Here is a 21,060-nt window from a genome sequence, read left to right as displayed (position 1 = left end):
GCCAACATCATTTGTCATTAGGAGGCTTTTTTCTAGCTTCCACATCTCTCTTGATGTCTTCTATCTTCTTTGCAATGTTCGGAACCTATTTAAAAGCAGAAAAGACTATCAGAATCTTTTAGAATTTACTGCAGATGTGGAGAAACTTTGGTCCACCTGATGTTGCTGAACTACAACTCCCATCAGCCTTAGCAAGCAAGGCCAATGGCTACGGATGAAGGAAGTTGTAGTTCAGCAATATGGGGGGGGGGAGAAGGTTCCCCACACCTGGTTTGCAGGATTCGTACCTTTATGATGCCAACCAAAATATCACAAAGCAGCGAACAAGCTTTCAATTTGTCTGGAATTCTTCATTGGTCTCAGTGGTATGAAAGGCTGGCAGGGCTAAAGAGATGTTTTGGATTGGTTTTGAAACTCTAAAGCAGAGATTGCCAACCTTTTTGGTCCAGTGGACGCACTTCAAATTTTGAGAAAGTGCTGTGGGCAACAGTGACAAAATGGCTGCCGTGGGGATGTGGCATAACACAAAATGGCTGCCACATTTAAAACAGCAGAAAAAGAAGCATGAGCACATCAATGGGAAAAATGCACCTACATCAGCCACTGCCACACTAGCTCATACAGAGAAGCTCTTTGTACCTTTCCCTCTTGTTCAGACTGGAAGGGAGGGTAGGTGTTCAAATCTGGCATGCAATTAAATGTGGGTATGTTTAAAGGGAGTTTATTTAATTAATTAATAACCCGGCCTTCCTCCCAGAAGGAGCCCAGGGCGGCAAACAAAAACACTAAAAGCACTGAGGACTTCTGAGGACATATTTACTGTGAGTTTTCATGGGCACCACTGAAGGTACTGGCGGGCACACTGGCGCCTGCGGGTGCCACTCTGGGAACCTCTTACAATCCACACTAGTACCAGACTTAAGACAGAGTATGGGCAGAGGTAGCAGACTTGCATAGTTAAACTATGGAATTTGCTCCCACAAGATGCAGTAATGGCCACCAGCTTGGATGGCTTTAAAAGAAGATTAGACAAATTCATGGAGGACAGGGCTATCAACGGCTACTAGCCGTGATGGCTGTGCTCTGCCACCCTAGTCAGAGGCAGCATGCTTCTGAAAACCAGTTGCCGGAAGCCTCAGGAGGGAAGAGTGTTCTTGCACTCGGGTCCTGCTTGCGGGCTTCCCCCAGGCACCTGGTTGGCCACTGTGAGAACAGGATGCTGGACTAGATGGGTCACTGGCCTGATCCAGCAGGCTCTTCTTATGATCTTAGGCTCTCCTAGGTGCTATTCAGATTGCACCTAGGGATGCTGGGATAAAGAAACACACGAAGGCTGACCCCCAGTTTGAAAATATAAAATCCAGCAGTTCTCTAGATCTGTCTCCAGCCTTACATGAAACACACAGGTTCCTTGTGGTACAGAACACAGTAATTTTTATGTTAACAAAGATTAATTTTAGGTGTTTTTTTTTGAAAGTCAGTGGAAGCTGAATTGGATAGCTTTCCTTAGTGGTTGGAGGAAAGACACCTTTGGAGAATAAAGTCACACCTTCAAGTGGTATCAAATTATCTTCCTCCGGTTTAGGATCTCGCTTCTGAACAGCTCTATTGACCCTATATAGGATGAACTTGAACTACAACTAGCTCCCTTTTAAAACGAACATTCCAAACTCTGCCCCTACCACAAAAGCAGTGTTAACAGAAGCTCAACAGGAGGAAAACAGCAAAAAATAAAACTCACATCATAGTTCTGCGCCAGATACATCCCAACTACATTGCCAAGTGCAAAACCAACCTAAAGAAGAAACAAAAAAGACAGACAAGAAGGATTACACTTTTCTCCCAGATGGTGAATGAACTCAAGAATATAGCTGCTTTTTTAAATAAATGAATAACGAAATCCTTTTGCCAGCTTCAAAACAAACCTGATCCTCATTAAAGTGTTTGTCACATTCTCAGCCATGCCTTTTTTTGCCAAGTGGTTTCCACTGTTTAGAATGCTTGCTTCTAATATAAGCTACATAGCAAACCATTAACTCCTCCAGTCACAATTTGCAATGTGAATGCAGGGATTTTGCAAATTTTGAATACCCCATAGCATTTGACAAGTGCCAATGGGATCGGGGGGAGGGTGTTAAGTAAAATGCTCATGGCATTGAGGGGGCCCTCCTTCAGTGGTCCCCTGTCTTCCTCCTTACTGCCATTGCTGCCAGCTTGCCAAGAAGAAAGGTGGTGGGCAAGCAGGTGGTGCTGTTCCACATCCTTGCTGCAATTGCCACTCGCTGCTCATCTCCAAAGGGCCGGAGAGTAGGTGAGCAAACAGGTGGCCAAAGTGAAAAGGAGGGGCAGCAAAACAAATGATGTGGTGGGCCCCTCCCCATTTGTGGGCCTTGGTGGATGCCTGGCCATGCCAAACCTTGACACTGGAGCAGATGGTCAACACAAGACCATTATGAAGTTGCCTTAGAACAGTTGGTAGTACAACAGCAGGGTTCATTCAGTCTGTAACTTAAGGGTTAATTCTGTTAGCGGTAAGCCAACCACAAAGAGAGTTGTGGTGATGTTGCTTGGCAACCAGGCCGTGTCATGATCTTTGCTGATGTAGCATGTGCTCTCATTGGCTGTGTAGTTCTCAGGGAGTTTCCCCCCTTGTATGTTTGGGTGAATGCCTCCTTGCTCTGTACAAGACCTGAACGAAGGAAGACAAAACCTCTCAAGTTTTTCTCCTCAAATTATACACTATTTTTGTTCAGTTTACTTAGTAAAGTGTTACCAAGATCTTTTCCCTCTGGACTCCACCTACATTATTTAAATGACTCTGACAAGAAGAGCAGGGATGGGGAACCTCAGGCCTGGGCTCTGAATGCATCCCTCAAGCCCTCTCTGTTTGACTCTCCCCAGATCACATCCCCTGTCACAGGGCACACCCTGCTTAAGTGCTTTTGCCTGGCTGGAATGTGTGTTTGAACTGTGATAATGCCTTGTGCTTCCCTGAAAGGAGGGTGGAGAGATGTATGGTGTGCATAGAAACCTCTGACTTAGGTATGGCAGGAATGTAGCCTACATCCATTGCTCCGCCTACTTTTGCCTCTGGCCCCACCCACCACTGGCATGCAGCCCCCAGAAAGTGGCCCATGGGCTGGAAAAAGGTTCCCCAATTCTGCCTTAGACAAACCAAAGACTTATCCTAATGCAGCATTGTCTACTCTGGTTGACAGCGGCCTTCCATACAAAAAGATTTAACCACTTCTAAATCCACTTTAACCACTTCAGCTGATTTTGCAAATTCAACATTTAAGAGTTGGTGCTTCGTAAACCTCTTCCATCTGGATAATACAGCCATCAAATCTGGTAATGTAAAAAGGGTAAATAAAAACATTTCCAAGAAGTGAAAATATTTCAATGCCTGTGGTTTATGGCTTTACTGCAAGAGGATCTATTTTTCAGCCACAAAAGAACTGCAGATTTTATTGCCACTGGGGATAGAAAGAGCTGTTAAAAAAATACATACAGTGAAGTTTAAATTGTTTAAATGCACCACCACCATATGTTCTTTTGAAAAAGCAGGGACCCTATTTATTACAGGAGCTGAGAATTCATTTATCACTCTCTTTAGGATATAATAGATTTAGCGCTTGGAAGAAGAGAGCAAAATCAATTTCAGATTGTGCGCACCATGATGAACTCATTTTCACAACCCCCTTAGGAGGTAGAGATAACATATTTTTTGATCCCAAGTTTTTGCAAATACATTGCTTGATTTATCTCAATTACTCACAGCTGAATACACACAAGCCATTTAAAAGGGTACTGAGTGGTTTGAGGTGATAGAAATGCTCTGTCTGTGACACTTGCTCTAGGATCATTCATTCACCCGTGCAGATCATCACTTGCTCTTGTAGTAGTCAAGCATGTGAGAGTAAGGGCGCATCTGTACTACAGTAATACCTCGCATTAACGTACTCAATGGGACCAGAGCGAGTGCGTAAACCGAAAATGTCCTTAAAGTGAAGCACTACCTTTTAAAACTTTTTTTACCTCTCCTTCATGCGGAGCCTCAAAGCCCCGCGCTAAAGCTTCTGCTGCTGCGCTGCCGCCCCTCTTAGCTGATCGCGATTGCGTCTCCCAGCTGATTTGCGGTGGCGCAATTGCATGTATTTCCACCCCCACGAGCTAAAGCCTCTGCTGCTGCGCTGCGTTTCTGGAGAAATACAGGCATATGGAGCATGTACGTTATAGCGAGGCGATGTTAAGCGGGGTATGCCGGTACACATGAAAAGCATTATCATAGCGCTTTAAAGTCATGGCTTCCTCCAAAGAATCCTGGGAACTGTAGTTTGTTAAGGGTGCTGAGAGTTCAGAGACCCCTATTCCCCTCACAGAGCTACAATTTGCATAGTTCCCTGGGAAAACTGATTGTCAAACCATTCTGGGAATTGTAGCTCTCTGAGGGGAAAAGGGGTCTCCAAACAACTCTCAGCACCCTTAACAAATTACAATTACCAGGATTCTTAGGTGGGGGAGTCATGATTGTTTAAAGGGGTATGACACTGCTTTAAATGTATAGTGCACATAGGGCTTAAGTCCTAAGATATCTACTTTCCCCTATTTACTGATGCATGTTGGAAAATGGATCAAAGTTGTTTCTATCAGTCATTACACTTATATCCCACCTTTCATCTAAGGAGCTCAGGGTGGTGCACATGGTTCTCCCCCTCTTCATGTTATCCTTGCAACAACCCTGTGAGGTAGGTTAGGCTGAGAGTCTGTGATTGGCCCAAGGTCACCCGGTGAGCTTCACAACCCAGTGGGGTTTTGAGTCGTGGTCTCTCAGATCCTAGTCTTATTCTCTAACCACTACACCCCACTGGCTGAAGAAATTGTATGCTTACAGACCATACAAGCTGCTACCTGCCTAGGTATAGTCAGCTAAATGCCTCCCCAGGCACGCCAAATCAGCATCTGTGAAGGACGAGCATGCAACGAAGTTCTCACTCATTTTTAAGTCAAGGTTTTAGGGCTTGGAGTTGGTAACAGTAGCTTGACAAATTGGTGGAAGGAACAGGAGAGGGTGAAGGAAGAGGGCAACTTCTTTTCTCCTTCTACTGACTCATTTCATTGGATCGGATTGCCTCCTCTTTTGCTATCCTGTTGACACCACTTCTGCCTCTTCCCGTGACACCAGGTCCTGAGAGACAGCACCTGAGGAACAGACGAAGCTGCCTTATACCAAGTTAGACCATTGGCCCATCTAACTCATTATTGTCCACACTGACTGACAGCGGCTCTCTAGGGTTTCAGGCATGAGTCTCTCCCATCCTTACCTGGAGGTGCTGGGAATTGAACCAGGGACCATCTGCATTGCAAAGCAAATGCTCTACCACTAGGCTACAGCCAGAGGGTTTCTTCCAACCTTGCTAGAGCATCATCTGGTCCAGCAAGGAATCAAGCTGTCCTATCAAAGGTCCTTTCTTCCAGTTCTTGGGAACAGCGGAAATAGAGGAGACAGGAGTTGCATTAGAGGGGCAATAAGTTAAGGCACCAGGAAGTATGGAGGACATTGCTGGCCATGTCTCATCTCCCAGGTGGCACTGGCATGGAAGCCTCAGGATCTGGGAACATCTAATCCTGTTGGCCTAAGGCTAGCAAGCAGGCTCCCATGTTGAGCACTCGGGAGATGGCATTCCAAAAGAAGCCACCCAAAACGTGCATGATTTGGGAAATGTGGATGTATACAATATTTCAGTGCTACCATAAAGACCAAATTAGGCATGGCAGGAATCCTAATTTGTCCTCCGATGCCGTTGTCCTCAAACAGCCCCCACACCTGATGTCATATGCGTGGGGCAGGTAAAGACACAGATGCGAAGGAAGAATTGGGATCTTAAAGCGTGTTGCCAAGTGGGGCTCACCAACAGCGCTGATCAACTGATTGGTGCTGACAGTAAGTCCCTTGGAAGTTGTCACCCAGTGTCGTCATGATGTCAGGTGACTGACAGGTGGGCGGCTTGACCCACCTTTGAAAAATGGGCCGTGGATGGGTGGCCATTTTTTGATCCAGCCCTCAGGCTGGAAAAGGTTTCCTGCCACTGGCTTAAATACTGTATACCAGAAGGGCATGCCAACTGATTACCCAACAGGAAACTTAGTCCGTTATCGCCACCATTTAAAAAAAAAAAAATCCAGAACAGATTTTAAAATGGTCACATTATTAGCAAACAACAAGCTGGATCTGCAGAATATTTGCACTCCTAAAGCTGTTTAAGAATTGGAGCTTGGTATCAGAACACCAAATTTAAAAAAATACTCAAGCATGACCATTTTTCTAATCAACATGGAGATAGAGCAGAAGCAGCCAACAGAATGATACAAAGAGAGTGGGCGTCTTCTGTCACGGTCACAAAGACATGCTCTTGTTGGCAAAATACAGCCATTAAAAAGGCTCTGTGGAAAATGAAAAATTGGTTGCTCAGTTTTCCATACAGTCATAGTTATTAACTTAATATATGACTTGTCGGAAAGATAGTATGTTGCACCCCTTTAGCTGATTTGCACATTCATTGGCTAGATTTTTGTCATTTCACTTGAAAAGCTAATAAAGCTTTTCCCCCTGTGTGGGAGGGGTGATATTAATTAATGCATGTGACACTCAGATAAACGTGATTTAAGAACTGGTTTCAGTGCTGAAAGTGAAGCAAACTGATTGGATGGCCAAGTGCTCAACAGCAGCTCATATAAAACTGCCTGGCTGGTTGATCAAAGTTTGTTTGCAAAAAACGAAGTGGCACTACATCTATTTTACTTCTTATATTAAATTATTTTTATGTATATATGCTGCTTTCGCTACCTTGCTACCTTGAAAGTGTTCATAGAAACATAGAATAGTAGAGTTGGAAGGGGACCATATAAGGCCATCAAGTTCAATGCAGGAATCCAAATCAAAGCATTCCCGACAAATGGCTGTCCAGCTGCCTCTTGAATGCATCCAGTGTCGGAGAGCCCACTACCTCCCTAGGTAATTGGTTCCATTGTCGTATGGCTCTAACAGTTAGGAGGTTTTTCCTGATGTTCACTCAAAATCTGGCTTCCTGCAACTTGAGGCCATTATTCCGTGTCCTGCACTCTGGGGTGATTGAGAAGAGATCCCAACCCTCCTCTATGTGACAACCTTTCATGTACTTGGAAGAGTGCTATCATATCTCCCCTCAGTCTTCCCTTCTCCAGGCTAAACATGCCCAGTTTTTTCAGTCTCTCCTTATGGGGCTTTGCTTCCAGTCCCCTGATCATCCTTGTTGCCCTCCTCTGAAACTGTTCCAGTTTGTCTGCATCCTTCTGGAAGTGTGGAGACCAGAACTGGATGCAGTACTCAATATGAGGCCTAACCAGTGCTGAATAGAGGGGGCTCCTGCTGGGAGGAAGGGTGGGATATAAATCAAATAAGAAATAAATAAACTAATACTTCACTCGATTTGGAAACTGTACTTCTGTTAATGCAGCATAATATAGCATTTGCTTTTTTGCAGCCACATCGCACTGTTGGCTCATATTCAGCTTGTGATCAACAACAATTCCAAAATCCTTCTCACATGTCATATTGCTGAGCCAAGTATCTCCCATCTTATAACTGTGCATTTGGTTTGTTCCGAGTGGCTTGTGCATACTAGCCCCTATAACGGCTCAATGTCTAATGTCTAGCATTACACTTTGAAGATACTATCAAACACGTGGAGCATTAACAGCTTTTGTCTAATTCAACACTAGATCCAAATTACAATCTGATTCTTTGCATGGTGACTTGTTTCCCTTGAATTCAATGGGATATACTTTCAAGCATACATAAGTAAGGATCAAGCCTTAGTTATGCACTCTTTGAGAAGTAACATTACTTACTGAACAGTATGGCGATATATAGGCATCACACCAAACCATAGGTTAGTGTGATGTGAACAGGCCTGGGCAAATCTTGGGCTTGTGTTCTACTCCTGCAATGAGAATACAAAGAGGAGTTCAAAGGAGTTCCACTTCTAGCTTGTCATGATATCCAAATCAATAAACTGAAACATTAACCAGTTTGCCAGTTCAGTTATGCAAAAGCAGGAGCAAAAGCTTCTGAACTCCTTGTGGACGCGCCAGTGGAAGGGAGGGAAGATGGGACCACATGAGACTTATCTAGGCTCATTCATGTTATGCTAAACTATGTTTAAGAGTGCTGCCCAAATGTGGGCCATGTCTGCACTGGCAAAACCTTGCAGGCTTCCCATGGGCATCTGGATGGCCACAAGGAAACAGGATTCTGGATTAGATGTGTCTTCGATGTGATCCAGAAGGGCTCTTCTTCTGCACTACACATTTAAAGCAGTTTTATACCACTTCAAACAGTTATGGCTTCCCCCAAAGAATCCTGGGAAATATAGTTTGTTAAGGGTGCTGAGAGTTGCTAGGAGACCCCTATTCCCCTTCACAGAGCAACAATTCCCAAAGTTGTTTAACAATCCATCCCTCTTCCCACAGAACTCTGGGAATTGTAGCTCTGTGAGGGGAACAGGGGTCTCCAAACTCTCGGCACCCTTAAGAAACTACAGTTCCCAGGATCCTTGGGGGAAGTTGTGTCTGTTTCAAGTGGCATGATACCACTTTAAATGTATAGTGCAGATGGGGCCTGTGCCATGCAACTCATCTGCTGCAGATGGGTGCAATGGAAGTGCTGACACAGTCTGTATGCCACGGCAAGCAGTGCTTTGCATAAGGGTTCTCCTACGCTGCACCAATCCTGCCAAAAGGGGAGCACTGCTCACAGAGCATGAGAGTCAGAATTGCTGGTTCTGTGCTTTGAATACAAACTGCACAACAAACTCTGCAAGGAAACATTCTCCATTACAAACCTCTGGATTAGCTCCAAGTAGGGCTGGTGTGGAGAGCACCCTGTTCCTCTTTCCATCTGGGCTCAAACTATTTCAAGCTGCCAAGTTCCTGCATCAGACCCCCAACCCAACTTGTTGGGGGGTTTCAAGAGCTGCCCTCCCCATTCAGAATACAAGCACAGTCACACAGATGGAAGGGACTGGAAGGCAGAGAAATCACTTTCGCTTAGGAACCCCAGATGTGTGTCGGGGCAGTCTTGGATGCAACGGTGGATTTCTCAGCAAAAAAGCCACCCTCTTCCAGACAGGAAAAACACTCTGAATTTCAAAGGTAAATGTATATTTCTAAAAAGCCATTGGCTTATTTTACAGCCACATTAAACAAAAAAACACTGCCTTGTTTATGATTTGCCGCATTCGGTAGCACATGATGTGCAGTCACAAACACACAATGTGCCCCAAAGTTATTTGCTGCATTCTTTGCTCCAAAATTGCGCTCTGCCTGAAACACGCCGAGACATTTAGTCTACTTGGAAGCTAAGATATCCTTTGCTTCTAACTCCCCTCCCCACAAAAAAAATCAATCATTCACATCAACACCATATCTGTGTCAACTAACATCTAATAAGATTTCCATCTTACGATCCAGCTCCACAATAGAAATTATTTTTAAAAAACTTAACTCTTAATCCTGAAAAAGCATGCTTAGTTGTGAGATGCCCCGTACCTTTCTGCATCCCCCCCCATGCCCCTTTTCCTTCATCCAGAGTTTTGGTACATCTGTCCCGGTTTACAGTGGATGCAGAACAGCCCTTCATAGCATCCCTACACTTTTAGAAAACAGATTTAGAGTCCTCGGCGGGCCTTGCTTCTCTTGACACGTCCTGGTGCACATCCAGGGGCGTGGTGTGGGAAGAGATTTCATCTCAAAAGCTGCACCCATACCAGCAAGCCACCCAAGCCCACCCCGGGCTCCTTTGCTTCGAGCCAAGGGAACATAAAATGCATGCCGGCACCATTCCATCGATTGGTGGTTGGAAAAATTGACTGCACTCATGTTTTGTGAGACGGTTGCTGGAGCATTGCAATGGGCCAGTTTTTAGAAGGAAAAACATGCAAGGCAACCCACAGATCAAATATGTATACGAGAACAACATGGATTTCTTACTCAGCCGGCTCTGACTATTTGGACTCACACACCCATCTCCATCTTCTCCCAAGCTACATATATACTCCCTGCTCTTCATTTTGTATTTCCATCTCCTTTTTTTTTTTGCTCTTGTGCCACCTACCTTGACACATCCTTCTTCCCTTAGGTTTTGAGGGAGCATGTCAGCTGCTTGTGGCTACTCATGCTGGGGCCATATCTGCACCATACATTTAAAGCACTATGACACCACTTTATCATGGCTTCACCCACAGGTTCTCACCCCGGCATAGGTTCAACTTATCAAACACAATGAGCTTTAACAAAAGATATTCAGCCACCTGAAGTGCAACCTTTAGCCTTCAATTAGAAATGCCAACAATCTTGCAAAGAAGTGTTACCATTTAAATGGCTAGCATGAAATAAGGATAGGGGGGCCTGGCAACCAAGAGGTCTTCTGTATCTTTAAAAGTTGTGCAGGGGGAAGGCAGAATTCCACCTTGTGGTTTTTCCCATTACAGTGTTGCAAGAAAACCTGCAGGTGGATTAATTTTCTCTTCTCCTAAAGATACAGAATCATTCTCAGGCCATGAGCCTGGCAACCCTAAATAAGGGCCATTCTCCAACTTCCTCTAGGCTAATCTATGCTAAACCTAAAAGGCTGCTTACCACCTCATTCATTACCCAGAACTTGGAGCGCCTGTCATTTGCCCTGGTGTTTTGGCATATGACATCATTGTTCCTGCTCTGTTCTGGCATGTGACATCATTGCTCCTGCTCTGAAAAAAGTCCCAAAGGTGTGCTCCCCTATGTTCCCTCTACGTCTGAGGCAGGAAAGTTCTCACACAATGACTTACAGCACAATGTTTATATATCTACTCAGAAGTAAGCCCCACTGAATTTAATGACAAACCCGCCCCACTCCAGGAAGCATGTATAGGACTGCAGCCTTCATCACCTGATACTCATCGACTATGCAGGGTGGGGGGAGGTATGTGCCTGAAATCACTATAAAGCAGGGATGAGGGACCTCTTTCAGCCCCAGCTAAAGGGCCATATTCCTTTGTGGGCATCCTTCTTGGGGCCACATGTTGGGGTGGGTGAGGCCAGAGGCAAATGTGGGCAGAGCTATGGATGACATTGTACAACCATGCAAATATCAGAGGTCGCTACAGATACACACACCTCTCCATCCGGCAACCAAGCAAGCAAGAGGCATTGCCCCAGCTGAACAATCAATCAAGGGCTGGTGAGGGGTGTCACCGGAGGGTAGGTTGTGACCTAGGAAAAGTCAGATACAGAGGCCCAGAGGACTGCATTCAGCCCCCAAGCCTGAGGTTCCCCATCCCCTGCCATAAAGTGGAAGTTACCATAGTTAAAAAAAAATGCTCACTCTGATCTGGCGACTCGCAATTTTCACAGGAGTAGAGTTCCAAGCAATTTAAATATGAAGACGGACTGGGTTAACTTGCTGAGGTAGGATTTTATACCACTTCAAAATTAAAAAAAAATGATACTAGGTCTGCTTCATCTGTTTTTCAGCCTCCCTAGTGGAAAAGGCTATAGTGTGGTGATGCTGCATGAACACTTTTAACACATGCATGGCACTGCACCTCTTCACACAAGCCCCATCCATCCTGGCAGCTGTTGCTGGTTTGAACATAAGAAGAGCCTGCTGGATGAGGTCAATGGCCCATCTACTCCAGCATCATGTTCTCACAGCAGCCAACCAGATGCCTACAGGAAGCCCACAAGTAGGACACAAGCACAACAGCACTCTCTCCTCCTGTGGTTTCCCATAACTAGTATTCAGAAGCATACTGCCTCCAACAGTGGAGGCAGAACGTAACATCAGGGTTAGTAGCCAGCCACTGATAGCTTTATCCTCCATAAATTTGTCTAATCCCCTTTTAAAGTAATCCAGGTTGGGGGCCATCACTGCCTCTTGTGGGAGCAAATTCCATAGTTTATGAGCTGTGTAAAGTACATTCAAACACCTTCCATTCAACTGTGCCAACTTTGCATGATAAGTACAGTACGCATGTTCAGACCTCCCACAGTGAGCAACACAATACAAAGTTCCATCCTGGTGGCCTCTACTGTAATGTATAAAGCAGTCCTGGGAGTTTAGGGTAGTGGCCCACTTATTTTGAAGTTCAAAGGGGTCAGCTCCTGAAGCAACATATCCTCCCTTATGGGGCCTACACATGGCTCATTTTCCGAGAGGTTAGAGTATTTTTTTCTGCCAAGTGGATTTAAATAGTCTAAAGAGGAGGGAGAAAGATGGCGGCACATTTGACAACTGGCAATTTATATGTCAAGTGAGGACTGCAAAGGATCAGTAAGAATTTAAAGGGCTGCCCACAGTTATCTTAATTTTATGCATAGCCTTGGGGGGAAAAGTACACAAGTACTTTGGTCTTTTGAAAAATGAAAATAAAAGCACCATTTGCGAGATTATCCCTTTATCTCCCTGCAACAGTGTAGCAAACAGGGAAGAGAAAGTAAGGCAGAAATGTACAGGCGGGCCCCGCTTATACGGCGGGTTCCGTTCCGGACCCCTGCCGTAAAGCAGAAATCGCCGTAAAGCGGAACCCCATTGAGTATAATGGGGCGCATCGCACAAAAATGATGCAAAAATGCCACAACAGGGAAGAATCAGCTTTAAAAAAGGGAAATCAAGCTGTCGCATTACCGGAATATCGGGAAGCAAAGCGCTTGGAAGCGGGGCCCTACAGTATTAGCTTTTCCCTGTTCCAGTGTTTCAGTTCTCAAACACTAATCAGAAAGCCTTAAATGATTTGTATCATGGGTTTGCAGTGCAAGAGAACATCAGGCAATGACTCTGCCAAAAAACATATAAGGCTGCCCTCTCCACTGAGAGTTTTATCCACTGTTTTGACAGAGGGATAAGAGATACCCTTCAAACGATTCCAGCTTTGCTTTGTATTGCAACGCATTAAAAAAAATGAAAGCAATAATGACAACAAAAGGCTGACTCTCAACAGAGATCAGAATCTGAGCTAGGAGGCTGTAGAAATAAAAGAGGGAAAAAAATTAAGAATTAGAAAAAGTCTGATTATTTTAAAATTACACACGCACACATTGTACAGAATAACTTAATTAAAAGTTTGGGCTTGGAATTAAGTATGAGCGCAGGGCATCACTTATGGCACCCTTCCCCGGCCTGGCACCCTCCAGATGCTTTGGGCTATAACTCCCATCAGACCCGGCCAGCACAACCAATGTCAGCTGCAGTCCAAAACATCTGGAGGACACGAGGTTAGGGTAGGCAGCTTTAAAGGCTGCTAGGCTCTAAAAACAAGACTCTGAGTAACCATCAGCAGGAGCGCCTCATACAAAGCACAAAGAAGAATGGAGCGTTAAAACGTAGACTCTCTTCTCACTACCCCACAAGTTAATTAAAACTGGACAGGATGTGCTATTGGGGGCTGACAGTTGTTTAAAACATTTGGAGGGGGCCAGGTTGGAGAAGGCTGACTACAGGGTTACATTCACCTAAACCCTACTCAGAGTAGACCCACTGAAAGTAATGAATCTTAGTTAGTCATCCCCATTAACTTCAATGGGTCTACCCTGAGTAGGACTAGTGTTGAATCCCACGCATAGGGCTTACTTCTGAGTATGCCTGCTTATAATTACAGTGAATACTGTTGGACGTGCTCTGCCACTTTTACCAGTCTTCTGCATGCAAAACATCCTAGGTTCGGTCCCCAACATCTCCAGGCAGGGCTAGGCAAGACACCTGCCTGAAACCCTGGAGATCCTCTACCATTCAGACAGTACTGAGCCAGATGGACCAATTGGTCTGACTCAGTATATGGCAGCTTCTTTAGTTTGCAAAGGGTAAGATTTCGCTCTACTTACTCGATTCATGATTAAGAGTAAAACAGAACATTGTAGTCTGAGTTAGCTAGTTATGTGTGAGTCTTTCCCTTTAAACTGTATAGATGTGGGGGCTTTAAAAGAGGGTAGGGAACAGGTGGACCTCCAGATGTTGCTGAACTCCCATCAGTCCCAGCCAGCATGTTCAATGGTCAGAGACAACGGAAGTTGTAATACAGAACATCTGAACGGCCACAGCTCCTCCATCCCTAAATAAAAAGGAAACACTGTCTTTGAAATAGCATTATTATTAATAATAACTAATTTGTTAAAACGTCTACGCTGCCAACATTAAAAAAATATATATCATGGTGGTGAACAGCATAAAATCAACCAAAAAATTATGCTCATAAGTAGTACAACGTGCACCACAAATCAGCAGATCAGATTAATACATCACCGTAGCTGGATCACCCCCTCAAAGAAAGCCTGGGTGAACAGATCAGTTTTAAGCAAAGCACCTAAATGCCAATGATGCAAGTGCCTGCCTGACATTCATTGGGAGCGCATTCCCAAGAAAAGGAGCTGCCACAACCCATGCAGCGATTGCCAAAACTTTGCAAACTCAAAGAATGTCGGTTCCTGTGTGTCCTCTATGGAACTCCCATACATTTCAGAGGAAAGAATATACATTCAAGAACAGAGACCAAACGTGTCTGTTTCTGAGGAGCTTTTATGTTTTAACAGATATGTTTTATTCCACTTCGCTGAATTTTTGGGATTGTTTTAATCGTTGTATTAATATGATGTTGAGGACCCTTGTAGAAAAAAGGCAGGATAGAAGTGACCTGTGCAACCTTTATATGACTCACTGGAAACCGCACTCAGTGTTGCTGCACTCAGGTCCTCCTTATGGGCTTCCCATAGGTATCTGGTTGGCCACTGAGAACACAGAATGCTGGACTAAAAGGGCCACTGAACTGATCCAACAGGTGCTTACGTTCTTATGATTTCATTGGCCCAGTTGCTCATTCTCAATCTGATCCACCTCACAGGGCTTTGGAGAGGATAGGAACAGGAAGTTGCCTTATACCGAGTCAGAGCACGGATCCATCTAGATCAGTATTATCCAATATGAGCAGACATGGTTATTTCCCAAGCATATGTGGAGATGCCAAAGATTGAATCTGAGACCTGCATGCAAAACATGTTCTCTACCACCGAGTTATGGGCATCCCTGCCCCGAGTTCCTAGGAGGTAGGAGCTAGAAAAAAGCAACTCAGCAACTTCAAATAAGCACTGGGCCAGCAAACAGCCAGGTGGGCCTATCTGTGTGAATATTCATAGGGCTAAAAATGTTAAAATTAACAGCAAACCTCAGAGACAGAGGTTCACTGAGAAGCTTAAACAAAACTGTCACTAAAGAAATTGTTGCACTGATCCCAAAGAGAGCTATAGAGCCCCACAAATAGATCATAACTCTGGCAATGCCAAAGAGACTTGCCAAATAATTAGCAGTTGTGTTGGTTCCCAATAATGAGATACACTTGAGATTATACCTTGTATACAGGATAAGACGGTACAACACCTAGAGTTAAGATGCTCTATAAAAAAATTATCAGGCACGATCTAGTCCTCTACAGAAGCCAATAGGGCAGAGGTATGAAATCTGTAGCCCTGCAGATGTTGTTAAACTTCAACTCCCATCCTCCTGGACCATCAGCTATGCTGGCTGGGGCTGATGGGAACTAGAGGCCAGCAACGTCTGGAGATCCACAGGTTCCCCACCACTGCAGTAAGGAGTCAATCATTCAATATATATAGGCCGTATATAAATGGGTTTATTTGAATATCTACTCAAGAAGAGAGTGGTGTTTTCTAAGAGATGTTAAGGGGTTATATGGCTTCTGGAAGCCATTGCCAGGCTGCAGACAACTGACATCTTAAGGCAGACTGCATACGTAAGCGATTAAAGATGACAGCTATCAAGTGGGAAGGCAGTTGCATACCTGTTTGATTGTGTGTGAAAAGACAAAATAAGCCAGTTATGCATTAACCAGGTTTGCAAGTTAAGTGCACAAAACCTACCCCCAGGGGTGTAGTTGTTCAGGGTTGCGGGGGGTAACAGACCCTTACTTTTTGGGGAGCAGGATTCCAGCCAGGTCTCTATGTACGAGCCTATCAACATGAAAGGGGAATGTATTAACCTCTGAGAATGGTCCTTATCCTTTTGTGCTGATTAGAACCAGTAAAAAGAGGTGAATCAGCCACTGAGAAGACTCCTTTCAGTAGTTAACACACAGCCGCCCATTTCATGCTGATTGGCTTCTAGGGACAAGTGTTGTAGTAGAGGACAGCAAGGGAGACGAGGGAAAGTGGAAAAGGGAGCATGGCTGTGAGGAGGCATGATGTGACTACCATGTGACTTCTGAATTTGCTACTACACTACTGGCCAGCCCTACACAAAATGTTAATAACCTGCTTATTTACATATATCTATATTTGCAGACCAAGCTTCTGCACTGTCTTCTTGCCCCATCACCTAGAGACAGTGATCTGCTGCCTAAGAGGGCAGGATTTGATCTAACGGGCTTAAGTTACAAGAGGGTAGATTTCTAATGAGCGTTAGGAAAAGCCAACCAATTACCAGGAGGATGGCTCTCCCTCATTGGAAGTCCTCAAGAAGAACAGCCTTAGCCAACCTGGTGCCCTCCAGATGTTACTGGACTACAATTCCCACCATCCCTGACCTTTAGCAATGCTGGCTGGGGCTGATGGGGAGTTGTACCTCAGAAACATCTTAAGGTACACACTTAGAGACCACTTCAGCCATAAGCATGCAGTGAAACAGCATTGCGGTGAAGAGTAATACATACCCTTTTAGACCTCAGATTTTAACGCTAAAGAGCCCTTCCATATTCTGAGGCAGTATACCTCTGAAAACAAGGAACAGGAAAGTAAAAAGCGAGATGGATACTATCTTCATACCTTCCTAGTGAATATCCAGAGGCATCTGGCCAGCAATTAATGGCAAGAGAACATTAAAAGATCTTTATCAGAGCCAGCAAAGCAATTGTGCCATTCTTATGATTTTAAGGACAGCAAAAGGGCACTTAATTCACGTGAAAATATGCTAAGAATCTGTCCAGGACAACACTGAAGGATGCAATTACAAAACCCATTTACAAATCAATGAGGATTTCTATCCCAGAGCCATATTATAGAGCTATAGCATGTGGGCAGAGATGTGGGGCAGGAGAAACCTTGCATCCTTGGATCAATTGGAAAATGGATGGAAGTGGTTGGAACTTAACAGGGGCAGAAGAATCTATATGTTTCCAGGCTTACAGCACAATCCTGTTTACCCAGAAGTAAGTCCTATGGAGTTCAGTGGGATGCATTTTCAAATAAGCTTGGATACAATTGCATTCTTATAATGCAGCCCAAAACATATCTACTCAGATGTAAGTCCCACTGTTTTCAATGGTGCTTACTCCCAGTTACGGACTTACACCCTTTATTTTATTTCTCCTCCCCCACTATCATCGTTAGCATTATCTTTCTCTCTCCCTTTTCCTCTTTCATGTCCTAGTAGCCAAATGTGACTGCACGCTCCCCTCCCTCCCTCCCTTTGTCCTCTCTGTAGAATGCACATCAGGATCTATTGATAGAACTCTGGTCGATCTGAAGCAGACAGGGAAGCGTTTTTGACTCCCATTTTGTGGAACAATAGCTACGAGTAAATGACTTTTCGTAGCTGAATGAAGTAACTGAAATGAAGCAGGCTCACCGGGAACGGAGGTCTGTGTGAAAGGACCGTGAGGTCAGCGTTGGTCGTGGAAACAAATATCTAAGCTCAGAATGTGGTCAAGAGGCACCCTGTTCTTTCATTCTAACTATATATTTACCCCATCTTTGGGTGGCAGGTCTTGGCATTCCGGTATATATACATCTGAAAAATTAGATTTGAGAATCCACCCCTGCTCTGCCCAACCCAGCCTCTACATCCCTTCAGAAAACTTACAAAAAACTGAAACATGATGGCGCCGGCTGCCCGTCGTGTTCGGCCACTCTGCCTCCAGTTAGAGAAGAAAGAACAGACAGAGCACAGCTGAGAGCCACTTCTCTTCCGGGTTCCCGCCTTCCAACCCCGGTTTTGCTTTCCTCACTGGCTAGGTACCTTAGATGGGCCGCTCCGTCGCCCTATCCGTGGTTCTCCTTGTTCTTTTCCGAGTAAACCCGAAGAACCCTCATTTCCTCTTTCTCGCGTCGTGGGAAGGGGCAGGCGTCCCAGCGCAGGCTGATGACTCAGTTTAGGAAGGTGCAGTTTAGTTTCTTGTGTTTTGCAGCGATTTGGCAAGGCACTAGAGCTCTTCTCGTGAATTGGTCACAGTTTAAATTGTGCACCGAACACACTGAATGCATACATGCACAAACATACATGCATATTTAGGATGACCCTGCCTGATGCAGGTGTTTCTAAGCTCCACTGAGCAGAGCTAAACACGTGCTTGGCTTTCTCGGTCAAGATTCATAGTGCAATCCTGTACATGTCTAATCGGAGATCAGCCCGACTGAATTCAGTGGGACTTACTCCCAGGGAAATGGGTATGCAGTTGCAGCCTGCCTGAGTTCGATCAGATCTAAGCTCTGTCCCAAACCGAAAATGTATTGCCTTCAAGTCGATTCCGACTTACGACGACCTTATGAATAGGGTTTTCATGAGGCTGAGAGGCAGTGACTGGCCCAAGGTCACCCAGTGAGCTTCATGACTATGTGGGGATTCGAACCTGGTCTCCCAGGTAATAGTCCAACACTTTAACCACTACCGAGACTGAGTCATCACATTTTAAGATCTCACTTGTGACACTTTTATTACAATTCATTTTTATATATCCTTGCATGTCTGTTAGCAAAATAAAGAGAAAGTACCAACACTCCCACATCCATGTATTTGCACCATATTTTGCTGCCTTTTCTGTTCAGCCTACTCTACTAAGGCTGCAGTCCAATACAGTCTCACCTGAGAGTAAGAGGCATTGAACCTAATGGAGTTTACTTCTGAGTTGATATGTACTAGATTGCAGCCTAAGTCTGCTATAACTACTGTTCCTTTTATCTAAAAAGATACAGATAAGGACTGGAGGAGGTCATGGGAATAAGGAAGGGCAACCCATTTGGAAACCAGTATCTTGCTAACACCCTTAACTCTTAACACTTGTTAAGTGTACTAATAAGGCAATATGCTGAGTTTAAGTTAATAATTTAACAGCGTTAAATGCTTTTTACTGTCCCAGTCATGGAACTTGGAATAAATTTGAGCTGTAGGAAATGCTTTCTAGATCTTTGTGTCAATGCAATTCTATGAAACAAACACAAGATGACACCAGAAATCCACATTAGTGGATTGTCCTCAATAGCAAGATTCTCTTTAGTAATTTAATATAGCACAGAGGGGCTTCATTTAGAGGGGTGGGGGTAGGGAAATCACAAATTTACATAATGCAAATTTAAGTGTTTTATTTTGGGGGGTGGGGGGAATGTATGCTAGTCCTTAGAAGCAAGCCATTTTTATCCCCAATTCCATTCACTTGCAGTTTATAGTTAACAACAGATTTTTAAACAGCCAGCTGGGTTATGAGGAGGGATCAAAAGGAAGTAAAGAGAGGGGACCTCGTGCAGGTGGATCATGGGAATGCATGGGAGATAGGATGTTAGGTTAGGGATGGGGAAGCAGTGGACCTCCAGATGTTGTTAGACTCCAACTCCCATCAGCCTCAGCTAGCATGGGCAAAGGTAGGGATGATGGGAGTTGTAGGACAATGAGATCCAGAGGGCCACAGGTTCCCCATTCCTGGTCTAGATAAACAAGGTCATTTTATTCAGAGGACCTCTTTTTGGAGAATTAAGACAAGGTGAGCAAAAATCTTAAAGAAATGGCTAATATGTCCCTCTTTATCCCAGAGTCCCACATTGCCTTCCAGGCTACATATTAAAACTGCATATGTCAACTTGCAAGGAATTAATGATTAACACAAGAGTACAATGATTAGCAAGTAACAAATCAAGAAGAATGTCCGTAAGCAAGAAGCCTAAACAATGCTTTCCACTGACAAGAATCATTTCATATTTACTCAAATGATGTTCCCAAAAGAATCCTAGTGAAAAGTATCATTTTAGGGCAGGGATGAGCAACCTGTGGCCCTCCAGATGTTGCTGGACTCCAACTCCTATCAGCCCCAGCCAGCATGGCTAGTGGTCAGAGATGAACGGAGTTGGAGTCCACCAACATCTGGAGGGCTGCAGGTTTTCCATCCCTGTTTTAGAATAGTTTCTAGTGGACATGAGCTCGTTTTAACCTATAAAGCCTTACACCGCTTGGGACCACAATTCCTGATGGAATGCCTCTCCTGACATAAACCCACCTGTACACTGTGCTCAACATCAAAGGCCCTCCTCCGGGTGCCTACTCTGAGGGAAGCTCGGAGGATGACAACAAGGGAGAGGGCCTTTTCAGTGGTGGCCCCCAAATTATGGAAATCTCTTTGATGAGGTGCGCCTGGCATCAACACTGTTATCTTTTTGGCATCAGGTCAAGACTTTCCTCTAATCCCAGGCATTTTAGCATGTGCTTTTAAACAGTTTTTTTTTAAAAAAAATGTTTTTTAAATTTGTATATTTGTTTTTAATGTTTTTAGTTGTTGTAAACCGCCCAGAGAGCTTCGGCTATGGGGCGGTATATAAATGCAATAAATAATAAATAAATAGGAGTGTCTCAGTTTGCACAAGATCAAACAGTGGGAGGTGAAATATATTCTAGCAAAATTTTAGGTGTGCTCTATGTTTTTAATTGATCGTGCCCACCTTTCCTTAAGCGGAGCAGTTTAAGCATAGCAGGCTGAAAACATGCATCTTGGGCAGGCCAAGTTTGTTTTTTCCAACAGCTAGAGTTGTTGCTTAAGTAGCAACATATTGTAATCAGTCTGATTTTACATCAGTTTCAGATTCAACTGTTAATGCGCCCAAACGAGAAATAGAGCATAACCTCCAATTTGAAACACAAAAGGCTGTCTTCACCATCATATGACATTGACCAATAAAAAGGCTTTGAAATTAATAAAAATAAATTTGACACAGATTTCTAGGATGAAGAATGAGAGAAATATATTTTTCTAAGTTAGATTCTCTGTAGAAACAGGAGTAACA

General features: G+C 44.3%; 1 long non-coding RNA gene across 1 annotated transcript; it reads right to left on the bottom strand.

Moving 5' to 3' along the window:
- Nucleotides 1–53: 53 nt before the first annotated feature.
- On the bottom strand, nt 54–17,858 carry LOC133390166 (uncharacterized). The gene is made up of 3 exons (XR_009764326.1): nt 17,645–17,858; nt 1,742–1,795; nt 54–85 (listed from the first exon to the last, which is right to left on the bottom strand). It is a non-coding gene; the product is annotated as an uncharacterized LOC133390166 (long non-coding RNA).
- Between the last annotated feature and the right edge of the window lie 3,202 nt (nt 17,859–21,060).

This window comes from Rhineura floridana, chromosome 8 (genome assembly GCF_030035675.1).
Source record: "Rhineura floridana isolate rRhiFlo1 chromosome 8, rRhiFlo1.hap2, whole genome shotgun sequence".
In the NCBI taxonomy this organism is placed as follows: domain Eukaryota; kingdom Metazoa; phylum Chordata; class Lepidosauria; order Squamata; family Rhineuridae; genus Rhineura; species Rhineura floridana.
Note: the sequence above shows the minus strand (reverse complement) of the source record. Positions and strands in the feature narration are given on the sequence as shown.